The sequence below is a fragment of the Convolutriloba macropyga genome, chromosome 1 (assembly GCF_964194025.1).
Source record: "Convolutriloba macropyga chromosome 1, txConMacr16.3, whole genome shotgun sequence".
Classification (NCBI taxonomy): domain Eukaryota; kingdom Metazoa; phylum Xenacoelomorpha; order Acoela; family Convolutidae; genus Convolutriloba; species Convolutriloba macropyga.
The window spans coordinates 32913746-32919344 of record NC_134468.1 but is presented as its reverse complement, the minus strand read 5'-3'; the positions used below and the strand labels follow the sequence as shown (position 1 = coordinate 32919344).

General features: G+C 36.4%; 1 non-coding gene across 1 annotated transcript; it reads right to left on the bottom strand.

The window, feature by feature from the left end:
- Positions 1-3765: 3765 nt before the first annotated feature.
- Positions 3766-3837, bottom strand: Trnam-cau (transfer RNA methionine (anticodon CAU)). The gene has a single exon. It is a non-coding gene; the product is annotated as a tRNA-Met (tRNA).
- Between the last annotated feature and the right edge of the window lie 1762 nt (positions 3838-5599).

Below are 5599 nucleotides of genomic sequence, written 5' to 3'. Positions count from 1 at the left end.
AACAGGGTCTACTTAAATGCGCCGCGGAACGACATTCATGAGAATATAGTTTTGCAACAATTTTTGATAGTTTTTTGCTCGTTCATATTCCTGTGGAAACAACATTGTAACTCCTAATGATATCATTTTACTCAGTGATATCTTGGCTTTCTGAACAATGGTTATATCTGTTCCAATGTGTGAACCAATAAGTATGTGAGCTGCCGCCCTTAAGAAGTTCCATTAGTTCGTTTAGCTCTGAAAAAATTTTACTGGAGTGCAATGAAGAAAATTCCCGATCTGTAACTCAAATCATTTCCCGCCAATCATCCAACATTATTGGGGATTAGCAGTTGCTCAGCAGTCTTGGATTCAAAATATAGGGTAACTGACCTCCGCTAATAGAGTAAAATGTTGTGACATCAATGGCTACCTCACAAACGTTACTCTCGCGGATTAAAGCTGTGTATATGGCGAATTTGTCATCGTTTCACCACCAGTTTAACTGTTTTCTAACCAAGAGCTAAAAATGTTCTACTGCTAATTTCAAATTTCCAGATTGTTTTTAACGCCATTGAACAACTGATTTTGTTGACGGCACTATAAAGCAGTTTTCTACAGTTAAGCGTTATTTGTTTTGCGTTTTGAAATTGGAAGCAGACAATAAAATTGGCAGATGAAGAATACGAAACACATTAGAAAACCTCAACTCAATTGAAACCGTGAAGTGGGCTACAGAATTGTTGCGCGACTATGTCGACAACGGCGAAGAAATTGGATAAGAATTCAGAATATTGGGCTCTTTTCGATTGTAGCCTCCATCAGCTTACTGGTCAAAAATTTTGGCTCCCAATCATAGTAACGTAACGATAAGGTGCAGGCTATTATTTCATGGATTTCCTATAACTGAAAGAGCCGAATTTAGAGATGAGTTCTGCGGAGCCACGTTTGTAACTGTCACAATTTAAGTTTAAGTTTTCATTTTGATAGTTTAAACTTTACTGCAATAGGAGATTACAAAATTCATTACTCCTTTTTTTCCTCAAAAACTTATCGCATTGGCAAATTGGGATTCGTGTTACACATATTTTTTTCTTGTGATATCTTGGTGAGATTAATCCTATGAAGGTACAGGTACTGGTATTTTTTTGTCGTCGGCATATCTTCACAATTTGTTTACTCCTTCGATGGGTGGCGGGGACTTGAGATCCAAAAGAGCCATCAAGAGTTATTTTCTTGGCGCATTTTCCAGGCTGAGTTGTTGAGATAGGCAATGCCTTGCTGATCACAAATTGACTTTGTAAACTGGCAATTGAAAGAACTGTCATTTGCAGCGGAGAAAACTGTTTTTCATGTTTTTGTTTAGCTGCACAGAATTGGTCTGTATTCGAGCACGTGTTGGCCTGGAAATTGTTTTCAATATTGCCTGAAACTTTCTTTTGATTCTGTTTTGGGACTTTTTAGCAACCTTGAGATGTTGCTACATGTTGACATATTGACCGAAAGCGCCAAGACCATGTAGTTCATTTTTCGATCATTTCTTGGCAAGTTTTTGCTCGGCTGATTTCAGATGGAGAAACTCTTCTGTTCTGGGTATCGGTGTAAGATGTCCTATTTCGACGAGGCGCGGTCCGTGGGAAAATTTAATTGTTGACTCTTGTTTGTGTGGCCAATCGCATAGGTCTCATACACTTCTACTTTGGTGTCCCTGCGTGCATGTTTCTCCCACTTATCCTCCGGCTTTATTTCTGCCCATTGTATGGTAATTAAATATTTATCAATAACACTTTGGTTTAAATATTTATTTAGGTTTGATTAAGTGCGGAGTTTGCTTGACCGTGTGTTTAGTTGACGGACAAAATGAGCTCTGATTGGACTAAATTTCATTTTTTTTTACAGTTTCATAGCCGGTATAAATTCGTGTATACCGATCACTTCAAAGTTAACTGCATTTTTGCGGCCCCAATAATGCATCCCAGAATGGGTTTAATTGTTTGGATTAAACGTTCTACTCCCAGAGATCTATGAATATTTTTGGCGCCGCGATTACTTTAATTTTGTTTCCATTAGAAAATGTTTTTTTGAACTTTACATCTAGCTTGGTCAAATCAAATGCGCAGTGGAACAACATTCACGAGAGTTTAGTTTTGCAACAATTTTTGATAATTTTTATTTGCGCGTTCATATTCCAGTGGAAACAACATTGGAGCTCATAATGATATCATTTAACTCAACGATTACTTTTGGCGCAGCGATTACTTTAGTTTTGTTTTGATTACAAAAGTCAATTTGTTTTTGCAACTTGACATTTAGCAGGGTCAAAACAAATGCGCCGCGGAACGACATTCATGAGAATATAGTTTTGCAACAAATTTTGATAGTATTTTTATTTGCGCGTTCAAATTCCAGTGGAAACATTGGAACACCTAATGATATCGTTTAACTCAGTGATATCTTGGAGTACAAACCCTTGGTTATATCTGTTCCAAATTGTGCCCCAATAAGTATGTGAGCTACCGCCCTTAAGAAGTTACATAGTTCGTTTAGCTCTAAAAAAATTTCACTGGAGTGCACTGAAGAAACATTCACGATCTGGAACTCAAGTAATTTTTCGCCTATACTCAAATAATATTGGGGATTAGCTGTTGCTCTTTCAGCAGTCTTGGTTTACAAAAGTAGTGCAACTGACGTCTGCTAATAGAGTAAGTTGTAGTGCCATCGAGGGTTACTTCACAAACGTTACTCTCGCCGATTAAAGCTGTGTCTATCGTGAATTTGTCATCGGTTTACCGCCATTTCAACTGTTTTCTAACCAAGAGCTAAAAATGTTCTACTGCTAATTTCAAATTTCCAGATTGTTTTTAACGCCATTGAACAACTGATTTTAGTAGTAATATAGTGAGCTACACTCCCGGGGGGGGTGAGGTCCCCCATGTATTAAGATAGGGTATAGCGTATTTTTCGGGATTTGGGTCCTCCCTAACGTATTAAGATAGGGAATGAATTAGCATGTATTAAGATTAGGTATAGCGGCGTTAATGTATTAAGATTGGGTATAGCCGCCATGTATTAAGATTAGTTATAGCCGGCGACATGTATTAAGATTAGTTATAGCCGGCGACATGTATTAAGATTAGTTATAGCCGGCGACATGTATTAAGATTAGTTATAGCCGGCGACATGTATTAAGATTAGTTATAGCCGGCGACATGTATTAAGATTAGTTATAGCCGGCGACATGTATTAAGATTAGTCATATGCGCCGACATGTATTAAGATTAGTAATAGCCGCCGACATGTATTGAGATTAGTTATAGCCGCGGACATGTATTGATTAGGTGCCGCCATGTATTAAGATAGGGTATAGGTTTTGTGTATGTATTTGTGCATGTACATTTTTTAGTAGTATAGTCGGTGCAAATGTGGGGGGTAGGTTCGGAGACGCTCCTGATAGGCTGAAATTTTCAGGGGAAAATATCAATGTTTGTGTAGTTATTAAGTGTTTACTTGAGAACAATAGAATTGGCGTGGGTAATTATTTGCTGTAATTATGTGAGGGGTAATTATGTGACAGGTTGAATTTTGTTTACAAATTTTATGTTATTAAATTGTGAAATTAATTGGTGGGGGTTTTCAATTACCCTAGTTATCTGAGGGGTAATTATGTGACATGTTGAATTTTTGTTTACAAATTTTAGGTCAATTGCAAAGATTGTTCCCCTAATTGTTTGAATCAATTGTGTAACAAATGTCTTTTGCGCGCTCATTAATTGGAAAAAGTCAAGATAGCAAGAGGTAGTTTTGATCTACCGTCCTCTGGGTTATGGGCCCAGCGCGCTCCCACTGCGCCATCTTGCTAATTACATGCATATATGCATTATTTTTTGTACATTATTTGAAAAAAGATGTTGAATAAAAGAAAAAAATGAATTAAAATAGTATAAAATGACAGACACAGTACAAATCATGAGCATCAAAATACAAAATTACTCAATCATTTACAATAAATTGTATAAAATTCAATGAACATCAAGGTACACTTAGCCGAGTGGTTAATAAAGTTCGATAAAAAAAGTTTAGAAAACTCACGAGAAACAGTTACGAGAAACATATACTATCGACTTTATTAACTTCAGCTTACTAAATACCAAAATGAACACTACTACATATAGTTACTTATAAAATTTAACACGTGTACATAATGAATATTGTTCAAGTTGGTTTGGAAAAACTTAAATAGTTGAAATGCTGCAAAAATTGCGTAGAATCCACACAATTTTTGCATCTTCTGAAGTGGTCGATGTATAATTTTTTGGTACTTTTTACCTAAAAATTTGTAATGTGTTACTGATCGAGCCAGAGAATCCGCATAATAGTAACTTCTGTTGAGTCGAGCAATCAATATCCAATGTTCACCGACTTCTTTACTCGAAGCAGTGTTAATGATTGCAAAGCTGAATTTGGGTAAATTTGGAATGAAATCTGCTGGAAACGATCCAATGTATTTGAATTTTAGCTCAGGAATGCGTTCAATAATTTGTTGAAGAGATTGATTATCCATGACAAATAATCTTCTGTTTCAATTCGCAAGCTCCGTTTGAACAGGGATTTCTCACATTACAATCAAGTTGAAATGATTCGTTCTTTTCAATAAAGCAACAATCTTTAGATTGGGGAATTTTACGTATCAGATCTCCTGTAGATTCACTTACTCTGTCTTCACTATTACCTGTGACATCGGGATGAAAGATAATAATGATGATTAAAAGTCCCAGGAATACTGCACAAATAAGGTATACATATAAGTTTGGAGTAGGTCTACCCCAATTTTCATCCATTCCCTATCTTGATATTATAGTGTGGAAAGGGTTGCAACTGGGCGATGAAAGTACATATCCAACAAATGTTCCAACGCAGAAGGCAATAATATAAAAACCATAAAAAATTGAGAAGAAAATTAAAAAATCTTGATTAATGCAGAGTTCTTCAGACATTCTTAGCAACTGTTCCAAACTGATCAATTTTAACTGTTGAGATTCGTTCTCCGAGAACAATTAACTCGGTAACATTGGTTAGCGGACGTTCAAAGAACATTTCTAAACGAAGACTTTCCTCACTGAGTTCAGGATAATGAACATTTTCACCAGCATCTTGGAGTGATGTGAGATCGAATACAAGCACATAATGATCTGTGAAGAAATCATTCGGTAACGCAGGAATTTCTTCGTTGAAGTTCATTGCCTTCATTGTTGTAACATAAGCTCTACAATTGTTGGTTGTATCAATTGAGACAACAGCTCTCCCCCCTCGAACAATTCTCAGCTCCCGCAGTCCAAACTTTCGATAATGAAAAGGATTTTCTTGAAAATGTCCGGTGAATGCTGAATTAGTGTTCATTGCTATTGCAATTCGTCTGATTGGGGCATTATTGAAAACATTTTCCTGTATAAATTGATTTTGTCCAGAAGGAATAATAAATGTTCGCGCAATTGTCTCCATAAAATTATAGCAAGCTGGTTGATGTGTTAGTTGATACTTGATTGTCTGGTGATAGACCTCATTAACGACAACACGTCTCGTAAAAAGTGAACAGTCAAGAACTCTAAGGGAAACATGTGGA